General features: G+C 50.2%; 1 pseudogene; it reads right to left on the reverse strand.

Annotated features, from left to right (window-relative positions):
* LOC147114981 (uncharacterized) overlaps positions 1-24116 on the reverse strand; it is a 421733-nt pseudogene that overhangs the window by 330223 nt on the left and 67394 nt on the right.

Genomic DNA, 24116 nt, shown 5'->3' on the forward strand with positions numbered 1-24116 from the left:
ACTGGCCGCAGCACTTTTGATCACTTTGGTGAACTCCAAACTAAAACCTTCCTTCCTCTCCATCTTTCACTTCTCCTTTAAAATCCTCAAAAACCAGCTTTGACCAAACTTTCGATTGCTCTCCTAATCTCTTCCTTCTTGGCTCAACACTTGCTTTCCTTATGTGCATTTGTAAAGCGCTTTGGGGAACTTTTTCCATTAAAGGTACTATATAAATGCAAACTATTGTTGTTGAAATTGCTTTAATTATTTGTGTTGCAAAATAGAAGGAATGCACAAACATCTATTTTACCGTGTGTAGTTTGTTGCAAAACTTCTGCTATCTTAATGTGACATCTTTTCTCTTGCATCATTAAGGATGTCTTCACACCCCTAATAAATGGTATATTTAATTGTTGAGTTTGTGTTCAGTTTAAAATCTAATTTGAAATTTTACCATAGTAATACTTACCCCATTGCAAAATACGAAGAGTTTGGACACTTCATTTTCCTCATTTGTGACTCTAAAAAAAGATGGTATCATTTTTTTCCAATACAGTTTCAAATCTAGTAAAATATTTTCAGAAAGGATGTTTTACTTGATTATATTCCTATATTGGTGTGAAATAAGACTCCACTATTGCAAGTTTCACTTACTCAGAGAGAAAGTAATGTAAACAGTAGAAGTTCTGTACCTGTATTAGGGTATTACCCACAGCAAACCAGTTTCCTTTATTTATTAATTCCTATTAAGCAAAGACTGTTTAGAAATTAAGTATAAGGACAATAATATTACATGCAAGTATCTAAAAGGGTATTATACAGGACTACTGAACATTCATGGCACACCAATAACATAATAAAGTTATGCAAAATCATACAATCTATATTTCATTAGTTTCTTAAACAAAATCAGCATTTATCAAAGTATGAGCAGTTAATTAAAACCATCCTAAGAAAATAATAATTCCTTTAATTTATTTATACCAATTGATTCAATAATAGTCCAGTTTCAGCACAGGTTAATACATACTATAAATCACAACACTAGTGTAAAACCTTTCTATTACCTTGTACGCCATTCAAATATATTTGAAAAGGGAGGAAAAAGTAAATTTTCTAGAGATAACAGTACTGCAATTTTCATAAAATGTAATTATTAATACTATCAAAGTTACACATACTTTAATTTAATTAAAGATGTGCATATATTTTAATAAATCACTATTAACATTTGCCACTTTATTGAAAATAGTTCCTTCAGATCTGCTAGAATAAAATGATGGAATGATAATTTTGAGCTGTTGATGAAATTCTGAGACCAAGGTAGGAATATGTTTGAATAATGTCTGGCTCATTGATCATTGTGCCATAGTAAACCTGTTTGGCCAACAATGCTTCAAGTTCACTGAACAGGTTTCAGGAGGTAACAGAAAGTTATTTCTATGGAAGATTGCTATTAACTGGCAAGACCCAAAAGTTTAAAGGGTTGGTGAAAGGGTCTATGAAATATTGGGGGAAAAATTCAGTTGGTTTGCGCCTCCCATTAGCGCCTTAAGAGGGCGCTAATGGGGCGCAAAGCAACTAGCGCCCGGGCGTGGCGATATCTGCGCCTCTCGCGAAATTGACCAGACATTTTGCGGCGGCGCTAAACAATACCGCCCCGATCTCCTGCGCACACAGATCTTGACGTCATTCGAGCGTACAACGCCCTTGGGGCGCCCCGGAACAGAAACTGAGTGGTGCCTCTCTCCTTTCCGCCTGGTGCAACCAATGACAGGTAGACTGGAACGCTTCCCAGTCGCTGTGGGACTGGGGGACGCTATTTAAAGGAGGCCTCTTCCTGGCTTTTTCTGTGGTAGACATTTTTGCACCACTCGTTCTGAGAGAGATTTTGAGAGAGACAAAGAAGAGACTGCTGCATTGAGTCAACGCTGTGTGAAGTAGTTTTGGCTACTGAGCATAAATTTGCAGGTACTTTGGTTTTTGACCTTCATTACTTTGATTGCCAAGAGACTATGGGGGCTGCACTAATTGGGGGCGTCATCCTGCGCCAGCAGAATCGGAGGCCACAGAGACACAGAGAGTGGCAATCATGGCCAGACGGAGGAGGGCCAACAGGCCTCTGTACAGGAGACCTTACCCTCCCAGGGTATTTCGCCAACAATTCTCATACATTAATATGTCTGAGGAGCAGTGTTTGCGAAGGCTGCGCTTCAGCAAGGAGGTGGTCACTGAGCTCTACCACCTGCTGCAGCCAGATCTGCAGCCTCAACTGAGGAGCAAGACATCTCTGTCGGTGGCAGTGAAGATAACAGTGGCTCTCAACCTTTATGCCACCGGCTCCTTTCAATCAGCTACTGGGGACATCGCCAATATCTCCCAGTTTGCGGTCCATCAGGTCACAAATGCTCTCTATAAAAGGAGACGAGAGTACACCTCTTTCCCCATGACCCCGGCCAAGCAGCATGAACGCATTATGGGCTTTGCGAGGATAGCGGCCTTCCCCATGGTGCAGGGCACCATTGACTGTACGCATGTGGCTTTGTGTGCTCTGCATGAGAATGCAGAGGATTTCCACAACCGAATGGGGTTCCATTCCTTAAACGTGCAGTTGGTCTGTGACCACAGACAGCTGATACTCGCTGTTAATGCCTGTTATCCTGGCAGCAGCCATGATGCATACATCCTGTGCCAGACTACTGTGGCAGAACTTTTCCAGGCACCGGATCACCCAGGTGGTTGGCTTCTCGGGGACAAGGGATATCCACTGTGCATCTCGCTGATGACACCGCTCCATACGCCCAACACCCCTGCTGAGCTGCGGTACAACGAGAGCCATCTAGCTACCAGGAACATCATTGAGCACACAATCGCCATGCTCAAGCAACGGTTCCGCTGTCTGGACCATTCTGGAAGAGCCCTGCTGTACTCACCTGAGCGAGTTTCCCTCTTTGTTGTTGTGTACTGCATGCTGCATAACCTGGCAATCCTCAGGACCCAGCCAATGCCACCAGGCCTTGGAGCATCACCAGAGGAGGAGGAGGAAGAGGAGGAGGATGATCATCAGCAGCACCAAGGCGGGAGGGAGGCCTTGGAAGGGCCGTCCGTCAATGGCTGATAGCAAGCCGCTTCTAGGCCCCTGCTGAGGAAATGGCTTCTGCCATTGAGAACAACATGATTGAAACCAACCCGCAACCCCTAAGCCGGCCAAGGCAGCAATGATTGCAAAGACCAAACATGTACATTTTGAATACAAAAACTTATTTATTTTACAAACTCTGTGTGTGTCATTTCCTCATGACAAACTAATAGAAAGAAACCCAAAAAAACAGTCATTAACATAACTGGTTCTCACAACCTGGAGATAGTGGCCCAGAAATTCGGGTCGGAGGCTTCCCGCGGGTGCAAGCCTCCGACCTGCACTTACCTAGCGCGCCAGCCATTCTGCTATGGGCCCGCGTGAGATTCCGATCCTGGGCCTGCTCCAACTGCCGGCGCGCAGTGCTTGCGTATCCCAGGGGCGCAGTTAGTTCGAAGCGTCCCCTGGGATCACGTGGGCCATGGAGAGCCAATGGTAGCAGGGAATCTGTATTCATAGATTTGACAGGAAGACCTGTCAAATCTATGAATACAATTCAGCCCCAAAACATAACTAAAACTTCAAATAAATTTTTAAAAAACATCACATTTTTAAAATAACTATAAATTGCATAAAATAACAATTTTAAACAATAATTTACATTTTTGAAAAAAATAATTACAGTTTCTAACAGGGCTAAAAATAAACTTACCTTTCTTTAAAGTATTTAAAAATAATAAACCTGTGGAAAAAATGTTTTAATTTTACTTAATTCGCCACTTACCTTGTTAAAAGCAGGCCTTGCGACTGCTTTTTATAAGCGTAACTGCCGGAGACTTACCCTCCCGGAAAAACCTGGAAACAAAACGGAAGGTCCAGGCACACGCGCTGCCTCTCCGGCACACGCGTTCGACCTGTGAACCCCTTCCTTTAAGGGAACGGAAGTTCCGGTTTCCCGCGCATGCGCAGTGCATGCACGAAACCGGCACATTTGTTGGGCCTACGCATGAGTACCCAGCGCATACTCACCTGTGGGGACCTGAAGTTCTGGCATTAATGTCCAAAACACTAAGCAAAAGTTTGACCAAGAACATCGGCCTTTAATACAAAAATGACCAACATTTTGTCACACCTCCTACTTTTTGCCCTTCGAGGGTGATCGCCTTCCCTTGCGCACTTCCCCCCTTCCCACCCTACTGCTCCTCCGTAATGGGACCCCAGTGGCTGCAGAAAGGCTGGTGGAAGGCTGCTGATTGTCAGGACCTGAGACTGCAGATGCCCTTAAAGGACGGCCTCGACCAGCTCTGGGCCTGGAGGGCCCGGCTGCAGACTGCACTAACTCTGCATGGGCGGCAGCAGTCTGTCCTACAGGCGGTGGTAAGTGCAGTGGAGAAGTGACAGTGGTGGCAGCAGGAATGCTGTCATCTTGAGAGGATGGCAACTCCCTGCTTGACCGACACACTGGCACTCCCACGGGGCATCACTTCAGCATCCGGAGCAATCTGCTGGAGCACAGATTGCTGGTCTGCTGTGGCACGATGAGAGCCCCGGGGAAATGTGTCCTAACCAGCGAGGATGGCAGCAGTCAGTGCTCGCGTGACCTCAATCTGAGTCTGCATGAGAGCAGTCAGAGATGGGGTCTCGGCAGCCAGTGACTGAATTGCAGCACTAAACATTTGCATGGCATCCGCCTATGCTACAGCGAAGTGCTCCACATTCCTTGTCAGTGATTCAATGCATTCGGGCACTCGTTCCACTGCACCCATGAGCTCAGTGTGCATGTCTATCGCCTGGGTATTCATTTCAGCGATCAGCCACTCCTACTCTGTGTCCAGTGCAGTAGGGCTCGCTGGCATACTCTCCCTCCGGGGAGAAGGCCCACGAGCTTCCCTACCCCCATCGCGTTGCTGCAGCCCGCTAGGTCCTGGAGCTTCACCCTCATCAGGCCATTCCCCTCTGCTCCCCTCCAGGGAAGACGTGTTCCCAGTGTGGGCATGGGCTTCCTCGGGAGAGGGTGGCGCTGATGCTCCGGCTTCATCTTCCTCCTCGCCTGCAGCTTCACTCCCACTGGCAGCTTGAGGGCCCGTCTCCTCAGCTGGTGAATCACCATCTGAAAGCAGGGAGGTACAAGAGTGGCTTTAGCATGAGGACAGGGTGGCAGTAAGGGAGGAATGAGTGCAGCGATTTAGTAAGTTGGATTGAAAGTGTCAAAGGCTGGTGTTGTGAGGGACAAGAGGAAGGAGAGAGGACAAAAAGGTGATTGCTGTCCAGAACGGGGTCGGCCTCTCCAGGGGTGACAGGACCGATCACCTGGCTTGCCACAATCCTCTGGACGCGCTCCTCAAGATTGCTGAGGGGTTGCAGCTGAGGCCGCCCCCCACCCATCTGTTGCTGCTGTCTCCTATTATGAGCTAGCTTGGCCTGCAAGAAAAAGGACGGCGTCTGAGTAAATATACAGCCATGGTCTTGCCTGATGTGCCTCCCATAGGTGAATAGCCCTTACTGTATACAGCCATGGTCTTGCCTAATGTGCCTCCCATAGGTGAATAGCCCTTACTGTATACAGCCATGGTCTTGCCTGATGTGCCTCCCATAGGTGAATAGCCCTTACTGTATGCAAAGTGTGGAATGCGCGTGTGTGTTTCATGAGAGGGCCATAGGTGTTGGATGAGTATTGGGCATTGGGGTTTTAAGACCCTATGGCCATAGAGTGAGGTTGCGATGGAGGGATGGAGAGGTATTGAAAAAAAGCCACTCACCCTGACGACCCGAGTGAAGTCGTTGAACTTTTTTCTACATTATATGTGGGTCCTGGGCACCATGCTCCTGGAGGAGACGTTCTGTGTCACCTCCCTCCACACTCTTCTGTAATCGCGCGGCAAAGGCCTCCTGCCACTCTCTAGGTACAGTATGAATATTCAGTGCTGCACCGCGCCAACCAGAGCCTCCAAGGCCCTCTCGCTGAAGCGCTGTGCTCGCCCCCTGGCCCTCTCCATAGTCCTTGGCTGCAAGATTTAGGCACGAGTCTCTCCAGGCCGAGATTCAAGGCTCCAATGAGCAGGGCGTGTCTGGAGAGTAAGATCGACCCTCCCCTTTAAGAACTGTCTGGCGCCAGTGTGTCTGTGTTCCATCGCTAACTGACAGCACCTGCGCTGCGCCAGCGCTCTGAGTTAGCGCCTCGCTCCTCGGCCTTTGCGCCTTAAGAGAGGTGTGTAGCGCCTGATTTAGCACTCCAATCAACTCCAATCAACGATAAAAGCCAAGTTTGCAGTCGGAGGCGATAATTAGCGCCAGGCACTAAACTTTGCTCACGGCCAATAATCGCGCCCCAAACGGGGCGATACTGAATTTTCCCCCCATTGTGTTTAAATCCCAAGGGGGAAAAATTCGGTTGCTTTGCGCCTCCCGTTAGCACCCTAAGAGGGCGCTAACGGGGCGCAAAGCAACTAGCGCCCGGGTGCGTCGCCACCAACGCCTCCCGTGAAATTCAGCGGTAGGTTAGCGGCGGCAGTAACCGTTAGCACCCCGTGCCGCTGCGCCGCCGGCAATGACGTCATTGCCATGCACAGCGCCCCGCTCGCGCCCCGGCCACAATCTTCAGTAGCGTCCCCTGATTACCGCCAGACGCTATGTCCGACGGAGTCAGAGGGGCCTACCTGCGGCTGGGGTGGCGCTATTTAAAGGCAAGGTGCCGGCGGCCATTTTTGTTGCTGGCCGCCTGCCAGCACCTGCCTCCGCTGCCGTCCCCAGCCTCCTGACTCGCCCCCTGCGGAGTGCCGGCTGCGCTCCATGAGCCCGGCACTTCTCTTGAGTGCCGGGCTCTTTTGCCGGCACTCCGATCCCCGGTGGCCCAGCTGGGCCCTGGGTCGCGCTGCGCAAGGCCCCTCCCCTTTAAGAAGTGGAGGAAGACCTGCAATACCGCGGCACGTAGCATCACAATATTCCCTCACAGCATCCCAATAGGGAGGCGGGGCGCTTCCAGTAGCACCCCGCTTCTCTCTTGGGGCACTACCACTCAATTTTGGCTGCGGGGGCGCTAATTTTTCCGGGGTGCTAAAAGTCACGTCCCAAAGGGGGCGCGACTCAATTTTTCCCCCCGAGGCTCACAAATGCTTGTAAATTCTAATCTTATCCCCAAATGACATTTGAATTAGGGTTCAACAATTCTTGGTGGGGGTACAAGATACAGGACCACATAACTATATAATTCTTCCCTCCAAGAAAAGATATGGATGAAAACTGGCAGGACGTAACAGTGACAGATGTAAAAAGTGGGAAAAAGATAAAGCTTAAATTAAAAAAAAATGCATTAGGTGTTCATGCACAAGACAAACATTCTCCCCCCTCCATTTTTCAGACATTCTTTGTTGATAATTGTTACAATTCATGCTATTCCCAATAATGTTTACACACGCTCACAACAAAATTCAGCTTCCATAGGTAAGCCCATGCTTTCCTTCAACCGAAGCATGACCTTATGGGTAAATATCTGGAGTAGTGTCACAGGACAAAGAATGAACCTTTTTACCTTTGCAGTATGCACCAGAAATAATAAGATCTAGCATGGGAACACCATCACCTCCAAGTTCCCCTTCAAGTCACACACCATCTTGACTTGGAATGATATCGCTGTTCTTTCATTGTCTCTGGAACTCCCTACCTAACAACACTGTGGGAGTACCTTCACCACATGGACAGCAGCAGTTCAAGAAAGTGGCTCACCACCACCTTCTCAAGAGCAACTAAAGATGGGCAATATATGCTGACCTTACCAGCACCCATAATCCCAATAATTAATATTTTTTTTAAAACAGCCTCATCAACTTGTCCTGCCACCTTCGAAGATTTATGTATGTGAACCCCCAGGTCTTTTCGTTCCTGCACCCGTTAACATTGTATTCTTTAGTTTATATGGAACATTCATTATGGCTCCTGTGCTGGCAGCTCCCTAGGGTGCTCCTTTGCTGTGCAACTCTATCCTTGGCCATCCGTTGCCCTTTCTCCCCCAATCTCCTCTCTTCCACTGTTTAAGTTCCCTTGGCTCTAATAGTGTGCGCATTTTAGCCCTAACTACAAGTTAACTGCTCGTTTAAAGTTACCTGGGCCAACTGCCCATCCCCCGGCCATGCCTGCTCTTTGTTTTCCTCAGTGACACTGGATTTTTGATCAAAGTTGGCTTCCAAATTCTTGGACTTCTCTGGGCATCAAGACTATGCTTCTGCACTGGACTACACCATAAAACTCATCTGCTGTGTCTCTGATCTGCTATTCAGTTACTTAAATTTTAAAGTAACTTTGTCTAATCTACAGCTCATCGCTCACTGCTGCTGTTACCTGTTGAGCATATGACTGTCCTACTGGTTTTTTTCAGCTTCGGCTACAGTCTGATTCTTGGCCAGAAATTCACTCTCCTGGACCGAAGTCCATTTCACCACTGCCTCTGGATCTTATGGTGACCTCCAACTTCGCCACCATTTTACTGCTCCATGAGCGATTCTGCACAGGTCCTAGCTCTTCATTCCCACGGAAATACCGCCAGCAGTGCATCCTCCAATACTTTACCCTTCAAGTAGCTTCTAGACTCACTCGTCCTCCACACCTGTCTCTGACCAGTTTGTCACTACTCCAAGCTGACTCCACCCTACTGTAGGATTCGCAAAATTGGACTTTGTATTAATAAGGGTCAAGTGGCAGAAGAGGCCGTGATTTTAAAGGCTGTTTTAAAAGAAGCCCAGAAAAAGGGGCATACAAAATGGCCACCATACCATGTGACCAGCTTATTGGGACACTTTAAAATGGTTCCTGCGAATCCTCAGACAGCTTTGTGGATTCAACCCACAGCAAGTTCTGGAAGCCGTTTCTGAGAGAACGAACCCAGACCCATACATATACATATGGATTAGATGCAGATCCAGTCAAGGTCGGCCTGGAGACAGAGGCCATCTAAATGTTGACCCAGACAAAAGGGGACAATTTCATATTCATGAGAACAGCACCCAGGACTAGATAACGAGATCAGCAGGACATTAAAAACAACGAAGGTCATTCCAGACCAGAGATGGGCCTTTACCGGCCATCGAAAACATTTTAAAATATAATAACTACCCCGCTGTGCTCCCAGCCCGCCAAAAGTTAAACAAAGACTAACCTGATTTTGGGCGGGAAGTGGAGCTTCTGGGGGAAAAGTATAACTGAAGGAGTTGGAGTTGTAAGACACACTCAAGAAGAAGCACTGACTCGGAAAAAGAAAAAGCTTGAATCCGGACACTCAGAAAAAGAAGCACTGACTCGGAAAAAGGAAAAGCTTGAATCCGGACATTCAGAAGAAGAAGCAGGCACTCGGAGGAGGAAGAAGAACCAAGCCAACATCAAGAAGGCCGTCTCGAAGCCAGCGTCCCGCCCCGGGGAAACACATCGGGAGATCATCGACCATCCCCGGGCCGTTGCCGGAACGAGAGGCCATCGACCCAACTTGAGAGAAGAAACAAAAAAATAAAAACCCCAAGAGAAGAAACCTTCCAGCCACCCCGGTTGGAAGGAGAAGAGATAAAAACAAACTGAAGAAGCGATGGGAGCCAGCCCAAGGCTCCTCTGACCAGGGTCGAGCCGACGATCCTCGACCCCGCCGACATCCAGGCCCGCCGGTGTCCAGCCGCCCTGACCCCCACCTCAGGAGAGAGGTGTGGCGCAGCTCGCAGGGGCTCCACGATCCACATGGAGACGAAATGCCTGAAAGGACCAAACACAGACTCGATTTCAAAACCTTGCACTTCCTAGTGGGATTGGTGAGCATGTTTCTGGCCCTTCACAATCAGATCTAGATAGGTTTAATAAGGGAGTGGATTTAAGGGTACAATTAACATGCGTTGTTGTCCCTCGATGTTCCGTGTGTTTCCTTATTTCATGATGATCTTTGTAGAGTATAAGATGCCTGTATTTGCCTTAGTTAGTACTGTGTCGTTATGATTTTGTTTTGTGTTTTTCCCTCCCATGTACTCTCTTATCTGCTAGCATTTGATTTCATATTTTTTCTTATGCAATAAAATTTCATTTTGTTTCATCAAACTTGGTCTACAAGAGTTTTCTCTACATTGTAGTTCCTGCCCCAAAGTCCAGAGTATAGAATCTAAGGGGCGAGTGGGTCGAACCACTCAAGGTTTTACTGTGCAAGAGAGAGAGGCCTCTAGAGAGAGAAACCTCAGGGACATCCCTCAGGAAAACCCCTTACAGAAAATGGCGACCACGGCAGGACTCTGGCAGCAGGATTGCAATGTAGTCGATCCAAGTTTGAATGGTTGAAATGCAATGGATGAGAGAATAGCGGATTATGTCTTTGGCAATGTAAATCTCACTAAACAGTGGATTTACGATCTCTTACTGGATGGGCGTCCAGTGGATGAAGCCATCAGGTGGACAGAGAGCAAAGAGCATAAGAAGTCAGTGGAAAAGGCAGTGTGGCTGATGTGTTACAAGAAGCAGGTCCAGATCTTGGACCGGGTCGTTGCAGCACAGGCAGCCAGGATCACAACCCAGGCAGCAGAGATAGAGGAAAAGGTCATGGGTGGGGAAAAACTCATCACAGCGCTTCACGCGCTGAATCAGGAACGCCAAGTGGTAGCTAGTCAACATCAGGCTAGGATAGAGTACCTGGAGTGCCAGGTTACTGAGGCAAAGGTTAATGAAACGAGGATATGGGAGAAAAACGCCCGCCTCGCACAACAGCTAAGAGCGCAGGAGGAGAGAGTAGTGGAGGTTAAGGCAGCTTACAAGCTAGCCCTCAAGCACGGGTTTGAAATCACAGACCACGGCCCCTGCCAAAAGACCATAGAGGACCTAAGAACGGCCCTGGTTAAGGCAAAAGGCATGGTGTGTCTCGTCAGCCCGAAAGCCAGTCACATGGACTTTTTAAAGGAATCAAAACAGCCGATTCCAGCTGAGGTAATTGTGGTACCAGCCACCGAGCCCTCAGCACCGCCGAGCTAGAGTAAGACTTGGCCGGAAAAGGAGGGGGTAGTGAAAGAGGAGGTAGCCGAGGTGGAGTGTGAGGAAGAACCACTGGTAGCAAAGCCGGGACCGGCACCAATGTGTCCCGCTCGGCACCAGAGGTTCGGTCCCAACGCTGTCGATGGCAGTATCGGACCCCACCAGAACCAGCTCGTGGTACCCTACGCTGGCCCGCAATTAAGGTCCATGGTGAGCCACCTCGCACGACTCACAGTAAAGGGAGATCCCTCGCTTCATTTCAGGGAGATAGAGGAAACAGCAGCCATTAATGACTGTGATGATCAGGAACAGGTGAAACTGTTGCTTTTCTCCCTGGATTGCACAACCCTTCAGTGCCTCTCAGAGGATAGTAAGAGGGGACGGAAAGGGTATGCAGGTCTCAGGGAGGAAGTTTTAGAAGTAATGGGAGTGGACAACGGTAGTCCGTTCGACCGTGTAGAAGGGACCGTGCAGCTATCTGGAGAACCCCCACGGCTTTTCGCAGAAAGGCTGTGGCTAGTGTATCGATGCAGCTGTCCGGGTATGCCTGAATGGGCCATAATGAGCGACGAACAGCGGGTTCATTGGCTCCGTTGTTTGGTTACCAACAGCTTGCCAGAGGTACGGACCCTAGCCAGATCTTGGTTTAATCCCCAAGGTCCCGGCGTCATGGAGGAGACGGTGCTCCGTCAGCTCAATGTGGCGTACAAGAATTGTAGAGGTCAGGAAACACCTCCCCAGAAGGGAAAGGTGCATGAGGCAAAACCCGCAGCCCCAAGCAAGAAGGAGTGGTGTCAGGACGGGAATCGCCCTGTCCAAGCCAAGCTCAATTGCTACGGGTGTGGGAAGGATGGACATTGGCGCAAGGACTGTAGAAATCCGTGGAAGGATAGTAAAGGGAGATTTCGCGCAGCCCAAGCCCAAGCCCAGACCGCCGCTCCAGCACCAGCCCAAACCCAAGCCGTAGCTCCTGCCCCAGCACAAGGAGCTGGTACAGTTATGGATCCCGCTGCGATTGAATCAAGTTTAGAGACGATGCGGTCTCTGATGATTTTGCAGGGGAAAGTAGCCGTCACCACTGGTCTTGTCGTGCCCGAAACCCCAACCGCTGTGCCCAAATGACTAGAGCCGGCGCAGCCCGTTTACTTGTGTGCGCTGCGATATGATATATGGAGGCGACCCCTCGTGGAGATGGAAGTGCAGGAGGTAAAAGGGACCTTTTTGTTGGATACGGGGGCATCGTGCACCATGATCCACACAGATAGCCCCACTGCCTCGCCTCTGTCCACCGGGGTTCCATATATTCTGTCGGGCTTCACAGGCAAGGAACAGGCTGGCGCACATTCCATTCCCCTCTCCATTCATTTAGGACCACTCCGCACCAAGTGGAGGTGTATACTGATGAAGTGGGAGGTGAAGAATGGGAAAGGGATCCTCGGGTCCGATTTCTTGGTCGAACACGGGATCCTCGTGGACCTAAGAAACAATTGTCTTTGGGGAGCGGGTAAGGGTGAGCCGGGCAAGGTAGTCGTCATCCCAGGGGAAGGAGAAAGAGGGACCCTGTGTACCGTGAAGCCAAAAGAGGGCTACGACCTTGAGCTCATGGTCACGGGCGTCCCACAAGATTTGCAGGCATTCGTGTGCGACCACCTGACGACGTTTGCCACTCACAAACACGATTGCGGGAGGGTCACCGGGTTTGAGGTCAGCATAGACGGGGACCCCATGGCCCGACCCCAAAAACAGTACAACTTCCCCCGGGAAGCGGAGCCCGACATGGAGACAGCAATATCTTCACTGGTGCAGCAGGGCGTGTTGAGACCGATAGTCACCCATGTGAACTCTCCGTTATGGCCGGTGAGGAAGCCGGATGATTCCTGGAGAGCCACGGTGGACTACAGAGTCCTCAATAGCAACATCCCAGCCTGCGCGCCGACAGTAGCAGCAGTTGCCGACCTGATAGGAAGTATTCCAGCCTCCGCGACCATGTTCACGGTACTGGATATTTCTAATGGGTTTTGGTCCATCCCTTTACGGAGGGAGGATCAGTACAAGTTTGCCTTTACGTTTAAAGGGCAACAGTACACCTGGAACTGCTTGCCACAGGGTTTCCACAACAGCCCCAGCATTTTCCATCAATGCATGGCAGGGAGTTTAAAAGAGTTCAGCCAGCCCAATCAACTAGTGCAGTATGTGGACGACCTGCTCCTGTTCACAGACTCGAGAGAGGAGCATGGCCCACTATTGGCCGAGTTATTGGAGCTGTTAGGAAGAAAGGGTTTCAAAGTAAACCCAAAGAAGGCATGGATCAGCCAGCAGGAAGTGAAATTCCTGGGTCTGACCATCCGCGCCAGTGAGAGAGCCATAGATAAGGCCAGGCGGGAATCGGTGCAAAATCTACCGATCCCCAACACCGTAACGGGTGTGAGGTCCTTTCTGGGACTGACCGGTTACTGCAGAGACTTTATTGAGGACTATGCAGCCACAGCAGCCCCGCTGCTCCGACTCCTACACAAGGGAGTGGAGTGGTCCTGGGATGAGGGTTGCCAGGCAGCATTTGAGAAACTCAAGAGAGACTTGCAGACCACGCCAGCCCTGGGGGCCATAGATGGGGGAGAGGAGTTTTTCCTGGAGGTAGCGGCTAGCGGGGATAGCTTGAGCACTGTACTGCTTCAAGAGCGACACGGCAAGCTGAGGCCAGTGGTCTATTCCTCCAGGCTGCTCACTGATGTGGAAAGGAGCTTTTCCAATTGTGAGTGGCATCTCCTGGCCACGCATTGGGCTGTGAAAAGATCTCTGATCTTCACAGGCACCTCGCCCATCACTCTCCTCACCCATCACACACCCACCCGAATGCTTCTAGATTGAAGGATTAAGGATGGGACAGTAAGCAGTGCACGCATTGCGCGCTGGACCCTCCTCCTTTCACAGATGGAGCTGAAGGTGAAGGGTCTCTGCGAGCCCAAGCTCGCGGCCAACATGGTATATCCCGGAACAGCCCATCGGTGTTCCGTAGAAGGGGTATGGGAGGTGACCGTAGGTTTACGGGCCGGGATACATCCCACGGGCCGCGAGATCTACGTGGACGGTTCCAGCACGGTATCCGCTGGCAAGCGTCTCACGGGGTGTGGAATTTATGACCCCACGGCAAACATTGCCCTGGCGATTAAGCTCCGCAGCACCATCAGCGCCCAGCAGGCTGAACTGGCCGCGGTAGTGTATGTCGTTACACACCCCGAAATCTTCCCCACCCCATACACGATTTGCTCGGACAGCATGTTCACATGCAACTCGTGTACGGAGTACCTAGCCATCTGGTCCCGCCGCGGATATACCTCTGCGGACGGGCGACCCTTAACCGTGAAGCCCCTGTTAGAAAAGATCTTAGCTGTGGTGGGAGAGAAAGGGGAAGTCTTTATCTACAAGGTAAAGGCCCATTCCTCCACGGAACCCCGCGGCGAGGGTAATCAGCAAGCGGATACGCTAGCCAGGGAGGGTGCCCGCACCGGTACCTTTTAGGATCCCTATGGGTCCAAACCCGTGGCAGTGATCCAAGGCAGGGATGGGACTCGGTACCACAGGGGTAACACTGCCCCCAGACCTCAAGACCGTCCAAACCCTAGATCCCGCCCTAAAAACAGTCCTCAAGGCCATCACTGAGGGCAAGGAAGTAGAGGGTCCATACGGTACAGCAGCCCTCTCCATCAAGGAAGGCATGCTGTTCCGAGAGGAACAGTGGGTTGTGCCTCAGCAGCACCGGAGGGAATTCCTTCAACTGGCCCACGAGGGCCCAGGAGCAGGACACCCCAGGCCTGAGGTCACCTGGCAACGGGTGGAACAGGCGGGGTGGTGGCCGGGACTTCGGGACGATGCCCGCGAGTTCTGCGCCAATTGCCTAATGTGCCCTGCAAACAACCCAGACCCCCAGAAAAGGAAGGTGCCCATGGGGCACATCAGGAGGGTAGAGGTACCATGGCAGTCGATACAGGTCGACTACATCGGGCCCCTGCCCACCGCCCAGGGAGGCTATAAGTACTGCCCTGTCCTGGTGGATGTGTTCACCAAGTGGGTCGAAGCCTTCCCATGCCGAACAGCCACGGCACTTAGTACTGCCAGGATCTTGGTCCGGGAGGTGTTCTCGCGGTGGGGGCTACCACAATTTGTGTAGTCTGACCAAGGGGCTCATTTCACTGGCCAAGTGATGCAGGACACCCTCATGCTCTTAGGCATTGAAGGGAAGTGGCATGTGGCCCACAACCCGCAGTCATCTGGGATTGTGGAGCGCATGAACCGCACCTTAAAGGAAAAGCTGAGGAAGGAGACGAGGGACTCGCCCCAGAAATGGGCGGAGGCCTTGCCTCTAGTCCTCATGGGGATCCGGGCTAGACAGTCTAAAAGTATGGGGTACTCCCCGCACGAATTAATGACTGGAAGAGTCATGCGAACCCCCACCCATGTACTAGCCCCGGTGCTCACTGAGGGGCAGTTCCAGGAGGTGATTCAGGACAAGTTTGCCCGGAACCTTTTTGAGCACCTGAAACAGATCTATGGGCAAGCGGCTGGGAACATGGGAAGACAGCATCAGGGCAACTGATATAACAACAGAAAATGCTGGAAAAACTCAGCAAGTCAGGCAACATCCGTGGAGAGAAATTTGAGTTGACGTTTCGGGTTTGACCCTTCTTCAAAACTGGAGAGAAAAGGAACTAGATCGAAGAACTGATTGCTGCTTGAACCCCGAAAGACAATCGAGTGGGAAGTTGGAGATCAGGTCATGGTGAGAAACTATGCCCGAGTAGGGAGTTTAGAACAACTGTACATGGGACCCTACAGCATTGTAGACAAGGCCAGCCCCATGGTATACGCAGCAAAGTTGCCCCGGCGCACTAAATGGTTTGACATCAATCAGTGCAAACTGTTTAAACCGGGTGCAAGAGCATCAGCAACCGAAGCCAGGTCTGAGGGTAAAGATCCTCAGCCTGAGGCGCGCGATGAGTCACAGACCACACAAGCTGGCGTTGTAGCCTGCTTGGAAGGAGAAGCAGTCCCGCCCACCTGGGGGGAGCTTTCCCCGATGGCCTGGGACTCAGACGAGGAGGGGCCCGAACAACAAGGTCCCGCCCTCGACACGATTCTGGAGGAGGTGGAGTCGGAGGACAGAGATCCCGCCCTCGACTCAAGCGTGGGGGAGGTAGAAATTGGGGGCAGAGATCCTCCACCTGTAGGGACAGGTGAGGAGGAGCCGTCTGCCACAGACCCAAATCCCGAAGGGGCAGAGCCCGAGGGGAGGGAGCCGAAGCCCACAGTCGTGGAAGAGCCACGGGCTGTGAGAGCTAAAGTCCCACCCGAAGGTCCACTCGCCAAGGGAGCCTGCCCGAATCCCAAAGGGGCGGAGCCTGAGGGAAGGGAGCCGAAGCCTACAGTCGTGAAAGAGCCACGGACTGTGAGAGCTAAAGTCCCACCCGAAGGTCCACACGCTAAGGGAGCCACGCCCAAAGTACCTTTCGCGGGTCGACTCGAACGCCTCAGCCAGTAAAACCTTGGCCCGAGTCCCCCGTTCGCAGTAAACGCCAACTTCAGAAATCCATGAAAAAACACAGTCCCCGATTAACAGCAAAAGGCTGTGGGGAACCCGAGCCACAGGTCACTGCAGCCCCGCCACAGGGAGCGGTGAGCTGCAGTCCAATCAGGGATTAGGCAAGCCGCCCGGGGACGGGCGGCGCTGTACATAAGTTTAGGTTTAAGTTTAAGGTGTGTAAATATTAAGGGGATTAGAGTTTGAGTAGTTTCAAATCTGCCCAGTGTGTGTGTGTTTTTGGATCGAGGTTGAAAGACCCGATCATGCCGTCACCTAAGCCAGAATCTCTCGGGAGCCTGGCTATATTGTGTGATTTGTTGCAGGAACCAGGAGAAAGATAAGAGGGATCCTCGTCGCGTTCTTGATGATCGGGTGGAGCTGGGCCTATCGGGGCCGCACCAAGGACTCCACGATTTACGGGTGCTCTGGCAACAGAGGCCCCATCGCGACTGACGGAACCGGCTCACGGGACGCTGAAGAGACTGCTGCCCACTTCCATGAAGGAAGGTGGCCAGGCTGGCTGGGGTCGAACTCTACTGAATACTCCAGCCAGACGGGGTTTGCATACAGAGAAACGTCTTTGATGTGCCCCAGGGTGCGGATCATTGCACCCAGGATCAGCGTCACCGTGGGCAAGAAGATTTGCCTTGTTTGCCACGGACATGTACCTTTGGACCATTGGTGGTGGCTGCGCAAGTTGAGCAGCACCATGAAGAATTCCACTGTGGAATGGGAGAGATTGGGTAATAACACCCATCGGACAATTACGGGAACTCACGGGGGGTTGAGTGTTTGTTGGGACAAATGGTGGGAACCAGATGAAGGGATCTACATCTGTATGTGGGGTTCAGAATGCGCTTGCCCCACAGGCGTCTCCATCTTTTTCCAAAGACAGTGGCAGGATGCTGGACAAGGAATGAGGTGGGACGTCAGCACACGGGCGTGCGGAGTCCCATACTCTCAGATCCCAGTAAACGCCACTGAGCTCATCACCCGACCCCTCAAGCCCCTGCCCACAGTTCCAGTAGCAAAAGCCCTCAAGGAAGGGTGCCCCACCACGACAAAGGGACCCAGGAATGGATTGGTATTGGTACCCACAGGTCAGGTACTGTACCAAGGGATCCACTACGTGGTGGCTTCGGTGATTTTAAACCTCACCAAGGTAAGATTGCCAGCGTGGTGCCCCAAGGAAACAGAGCAATTATACCAGGTCCTGTTAACAAACATGTTTAAACAGTTTTATGAATTCGACTTTGCCGATGTCGACAGAGCCGAATTGTACACCACACCACGAGGTCTTGGACAGAGTAGGGAGACAAAGAAGGGGTGCAGTAAATGATATTTTCACAGCTTTTAATACAGGAACTTCCGTCATCAACACACTGGATGATGTGGAGCTACAAACCCAGATTAATGGTTTAAAAACACAGTTAAGAAAGATACTGACTGACGAGAATAAGGTCGTGGGTTCTGAGTTACATGAGGACCAGGCCATGACACTACACTTAAAAGAGATTATAGCTGAGCTGGAGAAACATGCCAAGACGGTAAATGTCCTCATTAGGGAGGATCGGAATGCGTCCAATCAGGCTGCGCAGAACGAAGCTTGTGTGCTATACGGGGCGTGGTTACTGGGCGAGGGCCGCAGTAATCTGGAGGATTTAAAGCAAGGTTTAGTCCCCTCCTGGATCAGCAACAAGCACCTCACAGCCCTCCACCCTTTTGAGAATACATTGAGTCCGTGCCAGCTCAGACTAGCTTCAGAGGCCTACCCAGTCCCAGTGGACTGTGGACGGTCTAATCACACCATTATGGGTATAGTGGTAAGAATGCCGGTGATGGGAAAGACAGCAAAACCCGCCCTGGTATACAGGGTGGAGAACATTGGAGTCATTCAGGGGGGTGCGCACATTCGCTACACAGGGATCCCACCTTACATCATTCGATGGGAGCATGTAATGACGGGTACCGACCTCTCGGGGTGCCGGAGCCAGGGAGCACACATCATCCTGTGTCCCCAGCACTTGAATGCCCATTCAAAACCACAGTGCGGGTTCAGAACTGCTGGCGCGAAGCCTATAAATTGCACCATGGAGGCAATGGCACAAGGCCATGTGCCCCCGCAGGTGGCATATATAGGAGGTGGGACATACTGTGTCACCACTGCAGCGCCCCACTACCAGCATGGACAGCACGGTTGGTGTCCGGTTAGTGACAGCAGCTTTTGTTTCAAGCCCAGGGCAGAAGTTCAAGTGGCCCAAGAGCGAATTGTCCCCATTCCTGAACCTTCCACTGTTCACATCACTGTGAAAGAGAATTTCACCAATCTGCAGCGATTCATTGCGCATTTTGGATATATCATTCCCCCTCTCCCTGAACACCTCACCAAGATATTAAAAACCGTTGTTGTTTCACAGAAACACTTCTACACACTGGAGCAGAAGACTTTAGAGATAGGGGCAGACATATTGGACATAGTGACCCCACCGTGGTGGGACCTGTTCACTAATATAGAAGTCCCTTCCTGGATTAGGATAGCCTCCCACGTTCTTGTAGTGTGCCAGGTTATCATTGTAGTTTATTTACTGTTTGTACACTGTACAAAGGTCAAACATTCGCAAAAGTACGAGAATAGAGGGGAATGGAGGGAGCATTATGTGCGGGTAGAAGAAGAGACACACGTTTAGATTTTGCTGCTTTGTATAAAGTTAAAATTTTCCCTCCCTCCTCTGTATTATTTTGATATATATTCATGTGCATTTTGAATTTTTCGTGTGTGCACTTTGTTTTATTATTGAAGTTTTATTAGATATGATGTTATTATTAGAAAGTAATGTGTATACACCAGGTGATGTAGGGGTATAAGGACCCCCTCCACGCCTGGAAGTATGTTGTTAGATTTTTAACTCCAAGGTATTGCCATCTATAGATGCTTAATGTACACTAGATTTTTCTGAAATGGGAAATGCATGTGTCGTGGGTCATAGGTAGGTAAATACTGGGGATGGTTAGATTGTGGAAAGTCAGAAAATTTTGCTCACCCAGAATTAGGATACTTCAAGCAAGTTACAGTACCATCAGGGGGGAGTGTAGGATTCGCAAAATTGGACTTTGTATTAATAAGGGTCAAGTGGCAGAAGAGGCCGTGATTTTAAAGACTGTTTTAAAAGAAGCCCAGAAAAAGGGGCATACAAAATGGCCACCATACCATGTGACCAGCTTATTGGGACACTTTAAAATGGTTCCTGCGAATCCTCAGACAGCTTTGTGGAATCAACCCACAGCAAGTTCTGGAAGCCGTTTCTGAGAGAACGAAACCAGACCCACACATATACATATGGATTAGATGCAGATCCAGTTAAGGTCGGCCTGGAGACAGAGGCCATCTAAATGTTGACCCAGACAAAAGGGGACAATTTCATATTCATGAGAACAGCACCAAGGACTAGATAACGAGATCAGCAGGACATTAAAAACAATGACGGTCATTCCAGACCAGAGGTGGGCCTTTACCGGCCATCGAAAACATTTTAAAATATAATAACTACCCCGCTGTGCTCCCAGCCCGCCAAAAGTTAAACAAAGACTAACCTGATTTTGGGCGGGAAGTGGAGCTTCTGGGGGAAAAGTATAACTGAAGGAGTTGGAGTTGTACGACAGACTCAAGAAGAAGCACTGACTCAGAAAAAGAAAAAGCTTGAATCTGGACACTCAGAAGAAGAAGCACTGACTCGGAAAAAGGAAAAGCTTGAATCTGGACACTCAGAAGAAGAAGCAGGCACTCGGAGGAGGAAGAAGAACCAAGCCAACATCAAGAAGGCCGTCTCGAAGCTGGCGTCCCGCCCCGGGGAAACACATCGGGAGATCATCGACCATCCCCGGGCCGTTGCCGGAACGAGAGGCCATCGACCCAACTTGGGAGAAGAAACAAAAAAATTAAAACCCCCAGAGAAGAAACCTTCCAGCCACCCCGGTTGGAAGGAGAGATAAAAACAAACTGAAGAAGCGATGGGAGCCAGCCCAAGGCTCCTCTGACCAGGGTCGAGCTGACGATCCTCGACCCCGCCGACATCCAGGCCCGCCGGTGTCCAGCCGCCCTGACCCCCACCTCAGGAGAGAGGTGTGGCGCAGCTCGCAGGGGCTCCACGATCCACATGGAGACGAAATGCCTGAAAGGACCAAACACAGACTCGATTTCAAAACCTTGCACTTCCTAGTGGGATTGGTGAGCATGTTTCTGGCCCTTCACAATCAGATCTAGATAGGTTTAATAAGGGAGTGGATTTAAGGGTACAATTAACATGCGTTGTTGTCCCTCGATGTTCCGTGTGTTTCCTTATTTCATGATGATCTTTGTAGAGTATAAGATGCCTGTATTTGCCTTAGTTAGTACTGTGTCGTTATGATTTTGTTTTGTGTTTTTCCCTCCCATGTACTCTCTTATCTGCTAGCATTTGATTTCATATTTTTTCTTATGCAATAAAATTTCATTTTGTTTCATCAAACTTGGTCTACAAGAGTTTTCTCTACATTGTAGTTCCTGCCCCAAAGTCCAGAGTATAGAATCTAAGGGGCGAGTGGGTCGAACCACTCAAGGTTTTACTGTGCAAGAGAGAGAGGCCTCTAGAGAGAGAAACCTCAGGGACATCTCTCAGGAAAACCCCTTACACTACCTACATCAACTTTTTCCTACCACGGGACCTCTGACTTTAACTCCTGTTGTCTTCTCTCTAATCCCCTTTCACTACGAGGACATATCTATCCTAATCTTGCTATGCAACCAGGCCTATGCAACTTGAGTTTCCCTGTGTCTATTCGCGTGTGCATTTTGGCCGCCCATCACTTCTATTTCCCATTCCCACCCCTTTTTTCTTCTTTTCTCTTTTCTCCTTCTAGACCTCTCTCTCCTGCCATGCCTCCTTTCATTTCTCCCCTCTCGAGTACTCTGTCCTCCCAAATCCCTACCCTAACCCTTCAGCACTCCTCAACCATCCTACTCTCCTGCTGCCATCCCAGGCTTGACACCTTCTTAAATAAGCCTACAGCTTCCTTATACCTGTATGCCTCTGTTGCCATCCTCCAAAGGGCCCATTAAGGCACTCGTCGCTGCCTCCTTACGAGCAGCAACCCCAACTGCTCCAACCTATTCTCTTGTCGACCTTCCCGCCCAGCGCGTGCGCTGGGGGCTAATCTTTCCTACCTCCTTCACGTCCCACTCACCCCTCCCAATGCTAACCCTGCCAGCTAATACTGCCCCATTCCGCATCTCCCTCCAGAACACCCGTTTACTTGTGAAAAAGTGCCTTGCCATCCACAAGCTTATTGTGGATGATTGCATCGACATCATGGCCTTGACGGAAACCTGGCTGAAGGGTGATGATGCCTTCCCCCTAATTGAAGCCGCCCCAACCTGGTTATATTTTCCACCACTTGCCCCGGTGTGGCTCCTATCACCAAATCACACACGGTCTGTCCCTCCACTCCTCTGGCAACTTCTCCTCCTTTGAACATCACACCCTGTTCCACCATTCTCGCCTCTCATTTAAAATCCTCGTTCATTACTGACCACCCAAGTACCACGCCAAATTTCTCACCCAGATATCTACACTGCATTCCTCCCTCAGCCTCTGTACCGAACAACTTCTCATCCTCGGTGATTTCAAACTCCATCTCAACTCATCATACTCTCTCTCCTCTGAGTTTATTGCTCTCCTTAATAAGGACATAAGAACATAAGAAATAAGAGCAGGAGTAGGTCATATGGCCCCTCGAACCTGCTCCACCATTCAATAAGATCATGGCTGATCATCGACCTCAACTCCACTTTCCTGCCTGATCTCCATATCCCTTGATTCCCCTAGAGTCCAAAAATCTATTTATCTCAGCCATGAATATACTCAAAGACTCAGCATTCAAAGATTCACAACCCTCTGAGTGAAGAAATTCCTCCTCATCTCAGTCTTAAATGGCCTACCCCTTATCCTGAGACTATGCCCCCTAGTTCTAGACACTCCAGCCAGGGGAAAACAGCCTCTCAGCATCTACCCTGTCAATCCCCTTCAGAATCTTGTATGTTTCAATGAGATCACCTCTCATTCTTCTAAACTCCAGAGAGTATAATAGGCCCATTCTGCACAATCTCTCATCATAGGACAGCCCTCTCATCCCAGGAATCAATCGACTGAACCTTCGTTGCACCGCCTCCAAGGAAAGTATATCCTTCCTTACATAAGGAGACCAAAACTGTGCACAGTACTCCAGGTGTGGTCTCACCAAGGCCCTGTACAATTGTAGCAAGACTTCCTTACTCTTATACTCCAACCCCCTTGCAATAAATGCCAACATGCCATTTGCCTTCCTTATTGCTTGCTGTACCTGCATGCTAGCTTTCTGTGTTTCTTGCACGAGGACACCCAAATCTCTCTGAACACCAACATTTGAAAGTTTCTCACCATTTAAAAAATATTCTGTTTTTCTATTCTTCCTACCAAAGTGAATAACCTCACATTCCCCTACATTATACTCCACCTGCCACCTTACTGCCCACTCACTTAGTCTGTCTATATCCCTTTGCAGACTTTTTGGGGGTGATTTTGCCAATGGGAACGTGATGGAGGCGGGACTGCTGCTTGTCGGGTTTTAGTCCCACCTCCATCGACATCCGGCTAACCCACGCTATTTTCCCTTGAGTGACCTTGTTAAGCCCACCCTTAGCAGGCCAATTAAGGGAAAGCCGGTTACTGGTGACGCCAGCGAGTGACGTTTCATCTGTCAAGAGGTTTAGACAGATGAAATGTCAGCATTTGACAGCTCTGTGAAGCTGTCAAACACTGACAATCTGTCTTCTAAGTTGAGACCTGGGACACAGGCTTAATTAGAGATCTCTCCTGAGCAGAAAGCAGAAGGCTGATGCATTTGACAGTGCAGCGTCCATTCTGCTTTCTCTGCTGGTGAGATGAGGGACTCCAGAGAGCTGAAGGGTTGAAGCCTGGAGGAAGAAGCAATGGCAAGTAAAGCTTTAAAAACACTTAAGACTCACCTCACACACTTACCTCTGCACACATGCACCCATCATTCACCTGCACATCGGATATCTCGGCCCCTCAGATCCCCGCAGACCCACGGCTCGCCTCGCTGACCCTGGCGAGGTTCAGCGCTGTCGGGAAGCCCCCACTTTAGGTGGCAAAATAGGGATTATCCAAAAAACTGCCTGTTAACAGGCAGTTAATTGGCACTAATCCCCTTCCCGTCTCGAGGAGGTGGCTCCCAGTGTGGGTCAGGTACCCGCCTCCTGGGAAGATGGCATGGAGGCGGGTTGCTAGCGGGTTTGGTACCCGCCCCCAGATTCTGCCATTTTCCCGGCAGTCCCACCTCCATACCCGCCTCCCCAGGGCTGGCAAAATCGCCCCCTCTGTGTTCCCCTCACAGCTTACTGTCCCACCTAGCTTTGTATCATCAGCAAACTTGGATACATTACACTCGGTCCCTTCATCT

This window comes from Somniosus microcephalus, chromosome 7 (genome assembly GCF_052327205.1).
Source record: "Somniosus microcephalus isolate GS21.2 chromosome 7, FLI_Smic_1.0, whole genome shotgun sequence".
Taxonomy (NCBI): domain Eukaryota; kingdom Metazoa; phylum Chordata; class Chondrichthyes; order Squaliformes; family Somniosidae; genus Somniosus; species Somniosus microcephalus.